Below are 18,198 nucleotides of genomic sequence, written 5' to 3'. Positions count from 1 at the left end.
AAATCGTGGTTATGGCAGTAACGTATTAGAGACAATGATAGTGTATTATAAACAGAAGCAAATTAAATTGATTAAATTGTTAAGGGATGCTGATCTATTTAGCTTTCGAACATTTTGATTCAGAGCGGAATTAAGAAAGGTATAAGGAGGACGTAAAAGAGATCGTACGATTCAATTCGTTTGAGTATAATTGGGAAATAAAATATAAAATTAATAGTTTTGTTTGAAATGATTAAAGAATTATAGAAAATTAAAGAAATAATTATCGTTTCTCAGTCGGTAATCACCCTTTCCTCTTTAATAATTCTCTTCGCTCTTTTCAATTATATTGCGAATTTCGAGTAAAATGAGCTTCAGCAATTATATACATAAATATTCAGTCTTGAAGGAAATATGTGCATAAGAAAATTAAAATTACATAAATGGTGTATGTATATATCATATGACATTGCATATCAACGATTGGAAATTCTAATTCTTTTTTCTACTTCTAAAGTTGCTTTGACTTGAAAATTTGAATAAAAAAAAGAAAAAAAAATTGAAAAGAAAAATTGTTTTTTCGAAAAAAAAAAATCATATAATTCTTACGATTTCTCGTAGTCTAAATTACTGAAAGTATTGGTTAAATGAAAATTTTTCTGGACCGACCATGTAGGCGACGTAGAGTAATAACAGAAATACGCGCCGGTTCTTCTGGTCGTCGACCTCAACATCTTGAGACGAATTTTTTTTCTTTTTCTTTTGACAACGAATAATATATCGGTATATATTATAAATTCAAATGAAAATAGAACGAGCCCAAAGTTGAAATATTTGATCCGGTATCCAATAGGATATAAAAGATAAATGAAACGTAGGATTTAATTAATTAGAATTTGTATTAGTCGTGTTATAGGGAAATTATAAATCTTTATAACACTTACAAAAATTATCTTGAAACTATTGGAATGGCTCAAGCATCGCAATTCAATTTGGATTGTGTTAAAATTTTAATGGATCGTGAAATGATAGATGTCGACGTTCAAAATAGTATTCTGGCATAATTCTTGGCATCAATTGAATATTATTTGATGTGAAGTTAAAAGTGAATGAGATCTAAAAATCCTAGATATTGTCGTTTACTTAAATATTCATTCTTCAATGGTACTTATTCGTCTTAATTCATCTATTTTTTCCATTAAATTGTAGTTTAATATAAAACAATTATTAAATAAAGAAAATCGAAAGGGATTGATATATTTAAATTCGCATTCGTAAGATTTCGAAATAGTATTAAATATCAAATCAAACTATCGTTGAACTACTTCATGCTTTTTCACTTATTATTTCACAGTCGATCAACATTGTTCAACAATGATTATCTTATCTTTAATAACAGGTAATATCATAACATCAAGTTAACGAGATTAGTGCGTTTAATAATAGTTTCGCAATAATCTTTACTTTCGTATTTTCTTTGTTTTTTAATATAATAAATTCTAGTAAATCCGGGATTCGTATCTAAAGTTTATAGTATTTAACGATAATTGATATTATTTCGTAGAAAGAATCTATCAAACGTATTATATAATAGAAAAATAAATAATCGATAATTCAAATCGTTCAAATCTATTTTATATAATTAATTAATATTAATAAATATTAATATTCACGTTTAAAAGAAATTTAGATCAATATCTAGACATAGTCTTAGATAGTCAACAAGTTTTTTAATCTTTTACAAATATCAAATGTGACAAACATTGGCAGACGTTTCAAAAATATGTGCCAAGATATTTGTCAAATTTATTTCCCACGAAATATTTTTAAGATCATACAAAATACTATAAGATCTTTAAATTTATCCCATTCAATTTACTACATGTAAAATCAGATAATTCTATCCTCGTCACATCGATTTCCATCTCACTTTACTTTACTTAAGCTTAAGTTGCTTAATTAATCCAATAAAACAAATCTCTACCAATATCCTCTAAAGATGTTTCGCGAATATCTTAACTAGATCCTATGGAATCATTTAATTTTTCCACCAAAAAAAAAAAAAAAAAAGAAAAAATTAGATAAATTCTATAAAATCATCCTCGACTCCTATCCTATATAATATAGTGAATTATATAACAAGTAAATTCCCTTATCCGTCTCGTTCGCGTATCACGTGTATACCCGTGCAAACTAGTATGAAGACATCGGCGATACAAGCTCGTCTCTCTCTCCACGCGAGTTTCTATCGCGTTATCGTTAATTGGGCTTTTCCCGATCCGAGAAAAATAAGACACGATCGGATAAGACGGCCGTGTAAAAGGGTGAATCGCGTTGCGATGGGATATCGATCGAAACCGGGGCGATAATGTCCAGGTTAATTAAATGCGGTAACCAGGTGCTAAACCAGAAATCAGATCCCGAGGTAGACCGTGGTGGACGGTCGCCTCGAGAATTCCACGATCACGAACAACTGGAGAGAGAGATCTAGGGACAGGCTGTCGCACGTGAATGGGATTTAGAATGGCTCTCGTGATCGACGATCGTACGTAGCCGATGACCTCTCTTAGAGGGGAATCGTTGCGCAATTGCCGCCATCAAGGTCGCGCTTCCAGTTCCTTCAAGGTTGGTACATGGTGAACTTTTCGAATCGATGGCCGCTTGCTCGAAGTTGCTATTCGTGTTTAACCATTTACATCTATGTATTTGCTTAATCTGTGACCGGTCGTTAAATCTCGTTAGATGGATCTAACGAGGCGGAGATTATTTCTTTGGATCGTTTAAGGGATGGATTCGTCGAGGAATGCGAATAGTTTGAATGGAAATAGTTTTTGTTTGAATCGATCTTTTGTTTCGTTGAATTTTTACCGTTTATTGAAAATGTTTTTCTGAGATGCGGACAATGTTGGGAGTTTTTATTTTTTAGCTTCTTTAGAAGTGGAAATTTTGTTCGATTATTATTATTATTATTATTATTAATGCAAGATATAGTATTTATTAATAATCGGTGTTTAAATTTACTCGTGAGATGTTTGTAGCCATCGCTAATGATTATTGATTCTGGTAAATTATATTCAAGATTTGATTACATTTGAGATAAATAATTATATTCATTTTGAATAATTTGTACGTGATTAGTTTAATTTTAATAATGTATATCTGACTTTTAGTCACGTGAATATTGTGATTCTATTCATATTTTTCAAAATATTTCCTTTCATCGATCCTTAAATAATTTAGTAAATTTTATTTAATTTGATAAATCGTTCATTTCAAAGGTGTAGCAAATGTTTTTTAATATTCACATTTATTTCTTCTTTAAATTCTTATAAATAATACAAAACACAAATTATCTATAGTTTTGGATTTATTTCAATTATTACAAGTGTTTGTATCTATATCAAATTTTATAATGTGAATTTATTATTGAACAATGGAGTCATTTGAAATTGTTCATCCGTGTAATAAAATTTAACATTTAATATTTCTAGAGAATTAGAAAAAAAATTTCAATCAATTTATTCAACGTATTCAACTTACATATGTACCAGAACAACAAGTGGATTTTCCGTTCCACAGATTTATTCAATCAACGTTTTACGTCCATATCAATAATTCCTATTCCAGGAAATATTGATGTTACCTCATACAAGGCGTCATTTTTCCATCACGTTTCGTGAATAAAATTGCTGCATTCTCCGTAGTAACGTGCACAGTGAGTCAATGAGTCAATTACCGTAAAACATCGTGATCCACCGAGGTTAATATTACCCAGGGGGTCATTAGCGTTTTGAATTCTTTCTCGTCCTCGTGATCAAACCATGTTTCACTTCATTAAGAAACCTCCGCTTGGATAAAATTTCTCCCGTGTTGCTTCAATTTGCAGGAAAAATTGAAATTGAATTCTTTCGATATACAATATCATCAATTAAGTTACCGTATCGAAATTAATTTTTCATTTAACTTTTTCGTTCAACTTTCCATCGATACGTTTGTAGAATAATAATATATTGAGATAGATTTTCGAATTAATTGGTTCTGATATCTGATACTTCTTTTGTAAAATATATATTCGTCAAGTTATTCTGTTTGTAATCTTTTTTGAAATAATTAAAAAATATTTAAGAACAGGAATGAAAGGATATATATATATATTTTTTTTTTGGCAGACTCCTTTCACACAAGATATTATATTTGAGAAGATAATCTCGCATAATCCTCCTACCTGATTAGTTCGTGTTAACCTTCCTTCACAGCGATATACAGGCGTTTTTAAATTATGCACGCTTTCCTAATACAGCAGAAAATTGATTATCACGCGCCACGTCGCATGGATATGAAAATCTTCTGTTTGAATGACCGAAACAATATTCTCGTGGTGGTCCAGCTTGGACCGCATTAATCCTTTCGACTGGTTTTATTATTCGTGGAATTAATTATATTCCTTAATATTTGCCAGCATGAAAATTGAGACGTCTTCTTTTTCGACGCTTTATACCGCGTTTCTTTCTCTCTTCGACTTTTTTCCCCCGTTGTAATATCTTATTTCTGAGAAATCCATCTGCAACCCAAGTCCTTTTCTTTTCATAATTGTTTAAAAATTTATTTTTGGTAGGATATTTTTATTTTTATTTTTTCCCTTCTTTTATGTAATTATTTAGAAATACAATATATTTTTCCTAGGATAATAATAATTCATTTTTAAAAACATGTGATTAGACTCACATCATCCTTAATATTTTATTCGCCTCGATAGATTATAAATCATTCTTTAAATTATTGCTAAATTTTTAACACTCAATCAATTTTTATCATTTTTTCCATAAACACATAATTTCTAAAAATCTTATAACAAATTATTTTATTTAGTTTAAAATCTAACCTCGTTCAATTTTTTAGTTTTACAAAAAACAAAAAAATATCAACTTCAAAGGATTGATCTTCAAGATATAAAAGTAATTCTAAGAAATTCTCTTTGAAGGGAGTAGCACATTCGAATTGCACCAGATTGATCCTCCCCTCGAATATGATACACCTTTACCCTCCTTAAAGTAAAATTTCACGGGGGACAGTGTCAATCTCGGCGAAATTATTACGAGTACGTCGAACGGGCGAGTATCGTGAAAAGGAATCGGAGAACCGGTGCCATTAAGGTTACCGAATGTGTATCGTAGATTCCAGCGTACGTCTAAGATCCACTTAACATTTACGATAATTAGTAGGAATCCAGGATGCTAATGGCCGTTCGTTCCCTACTACGGCCACTTACCTTTGCAAGTAATACGTGTGCGTACACGTTTTGCATCTGTGTGTACGGGGAACACAAACACCGAAACAGGGAACCGGACAAGTTTACTTTGTATCTCTTTCGTTTTTACGTTCACACTGGCTGCCTGGAAACAGCGTCTCTCTCCCTGTTCCTCCTCCTCTACCTTGGCCGTACGTTCACAAGCAATGATCTTAATCTTCCGGTGAATCCGAGTCGATACGCGAGGGTTTCGTTTTTCGGTAGGTTCGTCCCTCGCCTCTCCCATTTCTCCTCCTTCTCATCCGCGTTACTTTAAATGAGATTATTAATTGACTTTTCTTTTTTTCTTTTCCGGACGTCTCTGTTAGATGGTATCTTTTGGCGAGATGGTGGAGACGTTAGGAGGATGGAGGAGGATATTGGATTCGCAGGGGAGATGAAAGGAATGAAAGGAGTGGGATGGAATGTTTATTATATCGTATACGTTTATTTATAATGAAATTGAGATATTGGGATTTTTTTTTAGCTGGCAAATTGTATCATATTTTTTTTTTAAATATAACGAATTGTTTAAATTGAGAATTCATTTGAAGCATTTTCAGGTTTGAAGATGTTTTTTCTAGTGGTTTAAATTTTTTAAAAAATGAGAAGATATATATATGTTCATTCTTTTAATATTTTGTTATTAGAATAAATATTATTAACAATATTTTTCTTTTGTTTCTATGAAATTGAAATCATTACTCAATTATAGTTTATTTATTCTACATATTCTATTAGATTTTTTTCTTCTATTTATTGATTTCTTTAATTTTATGGAATATTCCTTCATGGTATATTGTTGCAGTAAATATATAATTTGAATAATGGAATAGATATTAGTTTATATGTAGAATATGATGTAGAAATCACCTGTTTTGCTATTCTGTCAAAGATATCTTCGAATCAAAGTGTTTTATACGACTTTTGAATTAGATAACATATTTACCTTTAGAAGTATAAAAAATATTCAAGAGTATTCCATTATATCAGAGTTAATTCATTATGCAAATGCCTGTAAGAAATATAAAAAAAAATTCATTTAAATTTAATACAAATTGAAAATAATCATTCATCACTTGTAAAAATAATTTTTTAACAAAGTGATCACAAATATAAATCTAAATCTAAATCATTGAATATCCTTTTCATATTATAAAATTGATTTATATAGAAAAATTAAATTTTTTTTCACATTCGTTCTAAATTTTACTAATTTTATTTAAATACAAACATATTTAAAAATTATCCAACGTTTATAAATTTTCTCCTTTCACAAAAAACTAAAAAAAATTATTTCCTCTTGTTCACGTTACAATTTAAATATATATTTATAAAAGGAGAAAGAGTAGTCGCTTATTGTTATCAAAGTTTCGTTGAAACTTGTCCTACCTTTGTACATTCTTCCCCAAATACCTTTAACCTTTGCAAATTAGATTGGTCTTTGGTTTAGTTGTCTCTCGACAGCGAATCACTTAGTATCATTAACTACCTTCTTCCATCTTTTTCCACGTATTCGCGCGTGATTCATCAATTTACCATCGTTTCAATATTTTTTTCTTTATAAGCGAATAAAAATAACTTTCGGTGTAAGTGTGAATAGATTTTAAACCGATTCGTGAATATTTTTCACGAGTTTATTTATTTATTTATTTCTTTATTTATTTCTATTTTTCTCTATCGTTGTTTCACAATGTAAGGAATTCTTTTTATAAATTTTAAGGGATAATTGAAATATATTTCACTGATATCTTTCGATATTTATTTTTTTCTTTATATTCCATATATTGTTAAATGTGCTGTTCAGAATTTTTGTCTCGTTGGAAATTTTTCAATTTTATCGATCAAATACACGATTAATATTTTCATTCTTGAAAACACTAATTCAAAAAGATATGATAAAAAAGCATGATAAATTCCAAGACGTTTCTCTAAATTTACAATCTTATAGTTTAATATAGTTTAAATCGGGTATCGTTCAAAGTTGAAAACATTACATTGAACGTTTATTCAAATTATAATAATAAAATTTAAAAAATTTACCAACCTTTGATGTTATTTAATATTAATCAAACGTTTCCCAATAGATCGTAAAATTGATCAATTCAATAAATTTACATAATCCCTTCCCCGATGCGTCTCTCTTCCCGATCATTCTCTCTCTCGTTACATTCGAATTACACTTTTATCGAGCCATTTTTGAATAACAACTTCTTCGAAAAGTATCGTACGACGGGATAAATTATACACACTTATACAAGATTCAAATTCGAGATAAAGAGACGAATTTGAAAGTCTCGCCTCGCACATTACATTCGTACAGACAGACAAAATCGTTAATTACGACCTTGTAACGACCTGTGGAACGAAAAAAAAAAATTTCTAAAAATCTATCCGTCCGATTTTCACCTTCGAGATTCGCTCTCGTGGCGAAATATTCTTTTGCAATAGAATTTCTCAGTTCTTTTTTTTTTTTTCTTTTTTCGAAAAGTATATAAGGAGAGGAGGCCGACGAGGAGAGGAGAAATTGTTGTCGGCCGCTTCACATAATGGAAGCATCGTAAGATACAAGGTTTAGGAGGCGCGGGAATTAACAAGCGCCCTCAAGTTTTGACACTTGGAGGTTCCAATAATTTAGGGCCTTTAAACTTGCCTGTTTCGGAATTTCTCCGGGCTTCGACGCTTCGAAACTTCGCAATCTTCGCCATCCCGCTCTTCTTGCATTAACATTCTTAACAACTTTTACAGTTTATAAAACGCTCCCCTTTTTTCTTTCCTCCCCCCCCTCTCCTTTAATGAACACTTTCCTCCCTATTACGTCTCATTGCAACTTTACTTATTTGGATTAACTTTATACGCGAGGTAATGCAATGAGAAATACGTTCTGCAACCACTTTCGCGCACGAATCGAAGTTTAACGATGCTCGTCCAGAAGAAAATACAATTGAGTATAGAATAATCGTGTTATTGGCGATATTCTTCTCGCGTGTACGACATCGAAAACTATTATTCGACAAGATGTTCACGAGTATTTATACCTTGTCCATCTTTAGTAGCAACATTTTACAGTATCAACAATTTAAATTAGTGAAAATATTCCTTGTTTCCTTTGTGATCAAACGAGTCATTGAATCATCGTTTCTTTTCCCGTGTTTGGATATTTCAGTTGGCAAATATCTCTGACACATCTCTGTCGTGTTAAAGTAATTAATATTCGTTGGCATAGTTTTGTCAAGCTACATCTATATTATATATACGTGATATGATGAGACGAGGTAAGAAAGATTCCTTTCTGCGTAAAAATAAATCGAAAGAAAGGGATAATCTTTTTTTTTTTTTTTAGATCTTGGGCAAATGCTTGAAACACATTGAAAGAATATCATTTAGCTTCTTCGATCCAATTCCAAATTGCAATCGGTCAATTCCTCTCGTCATAAGCGGAATTAGTAGAAATATCAATACGAATATATCTCTTGGACAATCGACGTCAACCGAATATTAATCGGTTCCTTGGAGGCTTAATTAAATGCCTCTTGATATCGTCTCGATCACGAGTATCAAACCGGTGGAAGTTTCAGATACCGCTATAAATACATCGAATTAAATTCCATTAATTAATCAGGATTGCAAGATAAGAGAAAAATCTCTTATCGTTGGTAAATATAAATATTAAGGAGGATCGAGGAATATTGAACGACATTGAAAATTGGTTGAACGATTCTTCAAAGAATACGGAAAGATAGGGAAATGTCTCGAATAACGCGGCGGGATTAGACTTTCATCCGAAGAATTATTATACGTGCTCGTAGATACTATTTCTCCCAGACCAGGAAACATTCCACGAATTGCCACGAAAGAGCGTTCGGGCCACCTCGCAACAGCAACTCGAGAAGCAAACCTCAGATCAAACCGCAATTCCATGTTGCACATTATAATGTTGCATATTATCCACTCTCTAGTCGGCTGACAGTATCACTCGGTATCCCTCGGTTTATCCTTAACCTTCTTCGCAGAGATTTATCGCGACTTTCTCTCTGAGTATCGGATCGATCTCCCTCTCTCTCTCTCTCTCTTTCTCCCTTTCGAATTAATTAAACCTTTGTGGGAGAGGATTCGAAAATGGAGGGATAAAAATATGGAAATTATTTTATTATTATCGAACCAACAATGTTCCAAGGGATTATTGGGGATGAAAAATATACCTTCGAGCTATGTGAAAATGATAACTATAATTTTTATGAAAAAGAAGAAGAAAGGATTAATTCACTTTTTATATCTAACGTAAACTTTATAGATTTGGAACACACGTTTACCACGTTCAATAAATCGAAAATAAAATAATAAATTGATTTCAAGAAGAATAAAAAATAATTAAGAGAGAGGAATAAAACTCGATATTATCTAAAAACTGTCATACATTCACGAAATTTCCTTTGATGCACGCACAAAGATCCTTAATATTCATAAGGATAATCATCGAGCGCGTACTCGAAGCGAGATCGAGGGAGGGAGGGACCGGTTTTTTCAAACTTGATAAGAGGATGACGTGAGAAATTCTAATGCCCGATACGTGGCCGTACGAATCGGTTTGGCTAGGGGTAAAGGGAGACAGGTGATCGGCGAAAGGGAGAAGAGGTAGGATAATGATCGGGCAAGGATGGAAGAAGAGGAGAGGTGGGCAGCTCGATTGTACGAGACCGCCTCGAGGAGAGAGTGGAGACGAGATCGTTTGTATGCGCCATTCCATCTCCTGTTTTTGGCCCCAGGTACCTTAAAGGCTATACAGGCCGGAATACTTCAAGGGAGGGCCTGATCTGGCTTCCCTGCTTCCCTGTACCAGTGTGGGATTCGATTGCTAGATCATTTTATCGAATTTTTAAAAATTACGCATCAATATTTTTAATTACGTATAAAGGGGAAGTGATTTGAAACGATAGGATGGAATAAATTTTTAGAAGAGGATTGGGAAAGGAATGAATTAAAATCAAGCGTGGAAATTGAAATGAAGCGGCTGTGTAACAGTTAAATATGAATAAAGTTTTAAACGCGAAACTGAAAGTTGAAAGTTGGAAATTAAATTGAACTTCGATATTGGAAATTCGAAATATAAGATTTATAAAAATAAAACGTATATCACAATTTATATCATTTCAATATTAGCTTATAATATTCTTTTCCGAGAGATTCACGTAAAAAAGTAATAAATGTATAAAACGTGACGTAAAAATACCATTCGAGAAAACTTGTATAAAAATATATATATATATAAAAAAAAAAATTCCATTGATATTATACATATTTAGAAAGGGTATTAGCATCAAACGTGGCCGTAATTTGAAATAGAAAAACATTTTTACGATCGTAACACGGAAAAAAAAGTATCGCATTAAACGCAAACTATCTTAGAACGTGGTTACATACTACTAGCGTTTCTTGGCCAAAGATATTTCTTGAAATTTATTGCCAATTATTCCTCTGATATGTGGCCCCGTGTGTGGTAGCTCGACTCGCAAAGAAAAGCGCCGGTATACGTTCACTTTTGTGATTCATTATTGTCGTTTACTCGCCCCTTTCTAACCGGTGAATGACTCGTGCTCGAGATCACATCTCTGGTTGTCAGGTAGTAACCATTTCGAAAAAAAGGAAAATTAAAAGGAAAAAAAAGAAAAAAAATAAATAAACGAAAAGGAAAGATGGAAAAAATGAAGTAAAAATGTGCCGACAAAAGGATACCGCATTTTCGAAAGTTTTTACAGCACTTTGGAGGGACTTGGACTTGAATCCTCGAGTGCACTTTGCACTTAGAACGGTATGAATGTCGGTTAAAAGTCTCTGTGTGCTCAACATTTATCCTTGATCCCATGCAAAATACTTGATAAATGTTTGGTATCCTTTTTCTACCTTATATAATGATATATTTGTATACATTGTGTAATACCGTTGGAATTTATTAATAATATTTACACACCGACAACTAATAATTATTTCAAATATATACATTCAATATATTATTTATAAATGCATATTCAAAATTCTACAAAATTCAAAGATTAGAAATTTTAAGTATATTTACCCTTCGTAGTAAATTTTATCAATTCTCTTTCCATACGTACGAAGCATGCATTCATCCGCGAATTGAGCATATTCGACACCTGAAAGTTAGAACTTTGAAGAGTTATAATAAATATATACATTCAATATAATATTTATAAATGAATGTTCAAAATTCTACAAAATTCGAGATTAGAAATTTTAAGTATATTTACCCTTCGTAGTAAATTTTCTCTTTCCATACGTACGAAGCATGAATTCATCCGCGAATTGAGCGATATTCGACGCACGAAAGCTGGAACTTTGAAGAACTAGAAGAATTAGGTAAAAGTAGACTGCTCGGTCCCGATAGAAATCGAGTCCTAGGCTAAATAAGGGAATCCGTTATACGGCAACGTGGCGGACAAAGAGAGCTCTCATAAGAGTTCCATCCAATTGGAAACGAACTTCTTTCGTCGGTGCCTTAGAAAGGTCTATCTAACCGATCGGAGCAGCTCTTTGAAGACCGCCTCGTGTGTTTGATGAATATTAAAATTTTTCATGGAAGATTTTCGTTCCGCCACCGTTTGACCCGGCCAAAGTCGCGAATAATATCGCGACATCCTTCTTGCCCGCACATCGCATTTCGGACGTCCTGAATATTTCGTGAGCGACATGATCAAACGCGCCACGGCGTCTTTGTCACTAAATAATTCTAACGTCGCCGCAATTGAAGCCGATAGACGTGCCGCTATGTGACCTGGCTTTTCTACTGATTAAGTATTCCACGTGGACCCTTTCCTCCTCGCTGATTTATTGACCCTTCACGGTCGTACTTTGGCAAGTGGTACGCTACCCTTATAAAGGAACCCTGCCTCGTTCATGACGATTCGACGGGAAGTTTATTTTTTTTCTTTCTTTCTTTCTTTCTTTGCATTTTCGAGTGTCGGTTGATCGAAAGGTTGTCAAGAGGTGTGTGGCCATTGGGGAAGATTCGTGTAATTGTCGTCGCTATTTTGATTTATTGGCGAAGGATATTGGAATATTTTATTTTTCGGATTAGGATTGATGTTTGAAATTTGAACCCTTGAACCTTTGAACTTTGAATTTTGAAGTTTTAGAATTTAAAATTTGGGATTTTAAGATTTGAACCCTGAACTCTGGAACAATTTTGAACTTAGAATTTTAGAATTTGAACTTTGAACTTTGAAGTTTTTTTGATAAATTTGATATTTGGAATTGAATGAATTGAATGAATGGGATTTTTCAATTTAAACTTTGATCTTTGATCTTTGAACTTTGAATCTTCAAGTTTAATAAGTTGATAAGTTTTGAAACTTGGAATTCGATGATTGAAACTTGAAATTTTTCTTCAAAATTGTATGCGTTGTATGCAATGAGAATATCGTATAAATACGTATGAAATCATAGAAAAATTACGATATCTGGCATGCAGATGTTACAATATTGTGCAATATTAATGCATGAAGGTAAATAATTTTATAAAAAGTATATATAAAATAATTCTTTTTGAAAAATTGATTACTTAAATATCGTCAAGCTCCTCTCTTTCTTCTCTTTCATTTCAATAAGAAAGGGAACTTGTAAACGAAAAGTATTATTAAAACGTGGTTGCCACTCATGATGCAAGGTATTGAAATTTGAAGCAAGCGAGTTTTTTTACCCTTTTCGAATCAACGATTTACATTAGGAGTTTCTATTGACGCGAGTGTCTTCGAGAGATAATGCAAATTAGTGAATATAATGTGCACGATCCGGATGTAGTGCTCATGAATAATAATCTACCCCCGTATTACAGACTTTCAGAAGCGTATATTTCGATTCTTTCGAAATATATATGTAACAGTTGTGCATTTTTTTCCTTCACGGTCAATCGCTCGACTTTTTATTCTTTTTTCTTTCTTTTTTTTTTTTTTTTTCTTAAACAAAAGCTTTGTCGTTTATTATTATTTTTATTTTTCTTCGCTCGATGATTGATCCAATTAAAATTAATTAAAGATTTAATGAAACTTAAGTGATAAAGAATTAAATCTGTCATCGTCTATCCATAGATATCAATGAATAGAAATTTTCATTGAAATATTTTTTAATTAAATTTTATTTTCAATTTTAGAATGTTTATAGATTAGGCAACAAATTAATTATCTTATTTACACAATTGAAAATATAATAATAATATTATTGAACGCGGGAATAATTTTAAAGGGGTATCTATATCTCCAGAAATACCAGGTGCAATAAAGTGCAAGATAAAATTTTAAAGTGTAAAAATGAATAATATCGAGGGATTCTTTACGACACCAATGAAGATACAGGAATCGAGTGTGAATTGAAGGAAAGGAAGGAGCGGGTATCGATACGATATTTATTTTTATTGTACACTCAGAATTTTTGATCCTCGTTTCCGAATATAACTTATCTTAACCGAAGTTTGCAATGTTTGTTCCGTTGAGTAACGTTCAATAGCCAAATCGTTTATCGTGGCATAAAAATTCATTCCATTATCGCGCGGACAAAACAGGAAAGAAGGTATCACAAGTGTTCAATTACCTCACTTGTGGTCCTGTCGAGTGAAAGTGGAATTTGCGTTCACCAAGTTTTCTGTCGTAATTTCGTGCATGGGCTGGGCCTGGTGAAAATGTTAGGTGGAAATTATTATACACTTACTTTGCTCTTTCTCGCGAAAAAGACACTTTCGAATCCCCTTAAGTGTCTTTTAAACTATTAAGGAAGAATATTGTCTGGAGAAGTTTTCTCTTAAATTTTAAACAAAAAATTTTAATTAAGAAATTGAAAATGTTTCTTTCCTCAATGAATATTTATTTACATTCCTTAAAAATCATCATCTTTCCCGGATATTATTTTTCAATATTATATATTACTTGGCTAATATCGTATAAAATAATTTCAAGATTCTAATTTTAAATATATACATATATATATCTATATATACATATATACATACACACGCACACATGCTTCTCTTATTTTTGTTTACATCAAAAACTGAAAACAATCGAATAATAAAATCCAAGTTAATTTGCTGGAAAATTACTTACTCATAATCAAATTGATTAATTATAAATATCCTTTCTTTATTTTTTCTTTATTTACAATTACAAGATCATTTGTTCAGACAGAAAGATAATTATACATAGATATAATATATTTAATTACTTTCGTAATACATCAATTCTCCGCATCGCTTATAAAAACATATTGTAGTCGTACATATATCGTAGTAATCTTAAAGATCCTCTCATTGTACAATTTTTTGTCACTCTTTTAGTAAAAAAAAAAAGAAAAAAAACAATCACGAAACGCGCTATTCTAAATTTCTATCCATCCCATCGATCGGAAATCCCTTATTTCCCGGATTCCCTCGTCGAGAGGCTCGAATTACAGATAGCGATATTTCGAGGCATCCGCATAGATGGCGCGCGATAGCATCGATTACGCATCATCGCCGTAATTGGCGATTCGCTGGCAACTCGAATAATTGCGGACCAGATACCCCTGGGAGGTCTCCCTCGCCTTTTCGAATGCCTGTATCGATAAATCATCGCGCCAACTTCCTTCTTCGACTTCAAACCGGTGTTGTTGTAGTATCGTTGTAGATTTCTCGGCTTCTCTCCTAATTGGTCGATCATTTCCATGCTGATCCTCCGACGATCGGTTGTTGCCTCTTAGCTTCCGCTCCTCTCCTCGGTGTTAATCCTTTTTTCCACACGAGGAGGAGCAGCTATTATTCTCTTAATTTGTTTCGTGCAAATTTCACGATTCACAGTGGCAAAAATTAATATATTGCGATAAGTAAATACGATCCCTATTATCTCTCATTTTATTCGAATTTTATTTTTGCTTTTACCTATCTTTATGGAAAAGTTTATCATGTTTATAGCAGATGTATGTTCGAGAAAGTGTTTGAGAGCGTAGAGTTAAGATTTTATGCGTTAATATACGTGGAATTTGTGTGTATAATATTGTATGTATATATGTGTATATTACGTATATATATATATATGCGTATAATATATATATATATATATATACATTAGTTTGGAAAGTTTTCATCAAGCTTCAATATGCAAAAGGTTAATTAATTATTAAGGATGGAAATCAAAAGATTATTAATTATTATGAGGATGGAAATGAAAAAAAATTCGTGGAAATATTTTATTTATACGCGAAGTAATATAAATTCGTATCGTAAACAACAGTATTAAAAATTCAATGTTGTTTTTTCATTTAGACCATCGATGTACAATGCCAAATTTGGATTTGGTCAACATCATTAATGGTGTTTCTAAATTAGCAAGTTGAGTGGTGTACCTTTATCTCTTAACGAGTAACAAAATAAATCCTTGAAACAAAATGGTACACTTAATATAAACGCAAACTTGAATTCGAAAAAGCTAGCTAATTATATTATTTATACAGCATTTAAAAATTAAGAGAGATAAATAATTAACATTAATTACGTACAAAAACATTGAACCCTTACGTAATATTTAACTCTTCTAATAAATTCAATTTCCAATCCCCATTGCTCAAGTATTTCTTCAAAGAAAAAAATTTATTATACAACGAATAAACAATTGGTCGGAACAAAGAGAAATTCTTTGAAAAATCGCAATTTAGTGGTTCAAAGGATTATTCATGATCCAATTCGTGCCACCCAAAACGATCATCGAGATGTGTTCGATCTTATTTAAAACGTTCGACAAAAGTTCTTACAAAAGTTCGTGTTACATAATACACAATAAAAAAAAAAAAACTGTATGATTAATTACACCTGTCAGAATCGGTATCAATGCGAAACATCATTCATTTTTCAATCGTTCATCATCGATTCGATAAAAATTCTTCGAAATCTGGTTGAAAATTATCATTTTTAAAAAATAGAAAATACTAGAAAATTTTAAATAACGCTGTACAAGTGATAATAACCTTGATTTAAATGGCAGCGAGAAATGTTCGAAGAGAATAAGAATGAATAAAAATGTAATAAACTCGTGAGGAAAATTATCAACAAGCATAACGCGTATCTTATTAATATACGAAGAGGAAAGAATGATTCGAGACATGATTCGGGATACAATATTGATTAGTATGGAGCAGATACTAATTCCGTTAATAAAAGGGTCGTTGCTCGATTTCTCTCCTTGAACCGTGCCTGATACCTCCACGTCCACGTGTTACTCGGCCTCCTCTACTTTCTTTTTCCGTTTGTTTTATCATTACGCTTTCCGACGAAGCAGCACACATAAGTATAAACAAACTTCCGGCAGGAACATTTGCTCATCAATCAGTTCTTTTTTTGAATACTAAACTACTTACCATCCAATCTGATATTGCTAAGAATCTCGAAAAACGCTTCGTTCCTTTCCTTCGAGGAAAATCATTTTTTCCGATTTTTATTTATTTATTTATTTAGAACGAGCGCGTTATTAAATCTTTTTTTTATGGAGATTTTTCTTGTATATTCGTAACAGATTCGTAATAAATTATTTCATCGCGAAATTAAAAATTTTTTTGTTCTTTTATATTATACGTGATATCGAAGTTTGAAAAAATGAAAAATTTCCTGTTCCGTTCATTCTTATCGTCCAAATAAAATTTACGCGATAAAAAAAAATATATATTATATATCTAACGTTAGAAATCCTTGAAAAATAATAGATTTATTTATGGTCTTTCATTTTTGCAATTATTCAGCACAAGTGGAATTAACAAAATTAATGACTTTTATATCGTCGTAGAAACTTTATTGCATAATACCTATCTATTTACTTTCAATCTTGAAACATTTTATTATATTTCATGTATTACGCGTGTATCATTACCTATCAATTTACTGCCAATAATAAATATGATTTATGTAGTTGTCATCGCGTAAAGTAAACGAAAAATTGTTTTCCTTTTTCTCACGTTTCCCTCAGAGACGAAACACGGTATTCCAAAGTTGAGATTCGGCCCAATAAGACGTTGATAAGAGGAAGAAGAAGAAAAAAAAAAAAAGGTTAATGAAGGTTGAAGACGTGGTCATTCAAGTTGGCCAGCCAGGCTCAAACCGTAACATCGAAAACCTGTTTGCTCGGTTAGCGATAGTGTAAGTTAACGGAACATGGCGGGTATAAAGTATAGAGTTTTTGCTTTTTGCAACGATGATATTCACATCATCTGTGAGGGTCATCGTCGATTTTGGATTTTGGACTCGAGGAAATTTCTTCTTCTTTTTAAATCAAATTTCTTTTCATCTCTCTTTTCTCATCCGTTGCACAAATTATCTGTATCCGTAAATATCTGTACAATATATATAAAAATATAAATACGCATCTTGCGAACAATCATAGAAAATTCTAAAGGTAAGCATTTTCTGAAAACATAACAGGTTTCTCAAGGAACGTTGATTAGTAATCAACTTTCTTATCCAACTTTGAATAAAGAAATAAATAGTGTGAGTAGACTATGATTACGTTTCACGTACTTCCTCCAAAACGAAAAACCTTCTTTTCATTTTTATTTCCTATACACCTGTACACCGGAGAAAGCTGGACAAGTTGTTCCACGAGTTGGTCAATCGTCAATCGGGACGAGAAATGCCTTAATTTTGGCGAAAAGGTGTTTTTGGTGGCACGAATTGCGCGTTAATTAGCGATTTTATATGTATTTTATATGTTCACGATTGTGAACCGGGGATTAAAATATAAGGTGGGAAAAGAGAGAAAATTGCAACTTTGTGAGAATAAATGGATCGATGCTGCTTTGCGTATTTAGATATCTTTGAACGATCAGATCTCTATCTAAATATTTGACTAGTATCCTGAGTGTTAAAAAATTATTTTTAATGAACGAGGAGATAAATATATACATATATT

At 32.0% G+C, this 18,198-nt stretch overlaps 1 protein-coding gene across 3 annotated transcripts in view; it reads left to right on the top strand.

The window, feature by feature from the left end:
* Positions 1 to 18,198, top strand: part of LOC724336 (tRNA dimethylallyltransferase) — a 117,492-nt gene that overhangs the window by 15,608 nt on the left and 83,686 nt on the right. The window contains exon 1 of one of the 3 annotated variants that reach the window (XM_001120157.5): positions 13,556 to 13,667. The exons of the other annotated variants lie outside the window; for them this stretch is intronic. The gene's annotated coding sequence lies outside the window, so the exon portion shown is untranslated. Of the gene's footprint in view, positions 1 to 13,555; positions 13,668 to 18,198 lie in introns of those variants that run through there. 3 annotated transcript variants of the gene reach the window in all.

This window comes from Apis mellifera, linkage group LG11 (assembly GCF_003254395.2).
Source record: "Apis mellifera strain DH4 linkage group LG11, Amel_HAv3.1, whole genome shotgun sequence".
Taxonomy (NCBI): domain Eukaryota; kingdom Metazoa; phylum Arthropoda; class Insecta; order Hymenoptera; family Apidae; genus Apis; species Apis mellifera.
Note: the sequence above shows the minus strand (reverse complement) of the source record. Positions and strands in the feature narration are given on the sequence as shown.